This window comes from Mya arenaria, chromosome 8 (genome assembly GCF_026914265.1).
Source record: "Mya arenaria isolate MELC-2E11 chromosome 8, ASM2691426v1".
Lineage (NCBI taxonomy): Eukaryota > Metazoa > Mollusca > Bivalvia > Myida > Myidae > Mya > Mya arenaria.
In genome coordinates, this window is record NC_069129.1 from 57,700,399 (window position 1) to 57,701,021 (window position 623).

Here is a 623-nt window from a genome sequence, read left to right on the forward strand (position 1 = left end):
TATGTTTCATTTAGCTTTCAGAAGAACTATTAACTACCGTTGCCTAGAAGTAGACTATGTACATTGTAGTTATTGAACGTAGCAGTGGTCAAAACTTTATTGTTGGCCATCACAAAAAATTCAATGTTTGAGGGCTCAGTGTAAGATAGTTTTAATGCCCTCAATTTCTATATTGAGTTACACTCGTCTTGCACTAAACCTGCATATTGTTATTTACATGAAATTTGGTGCAGACTGGTTTGTGTAGCAAGTGTCCAAGTATATGTAAGATATGTTAAATATTTTCCATCTACAGAAAATAGAGTGAGCGTACCTCAAAATTGGACACATACCCTTTTTGCTGTTTTTTTTGTGCACTCGTTAGAAACAATCTACGTAAAATTAATGAATGAACATTTGAAAAAAACTTTGATTGTCATTTGCCCACACTAGAAAGGACTCACTCTGTAAAATAAATGAACAGACAATTTGATTTTTTTTTATTGTCCACATATATTGTATCACCACAAAGCGTCTTTTTTACAGATTCAGACACTATAAAAATAATCCATGTTCATTTAATTGAATATGCATATTTTCTGAAGAGGATTAATGCACCAGTCGATTGTAACCACGGCCCCACC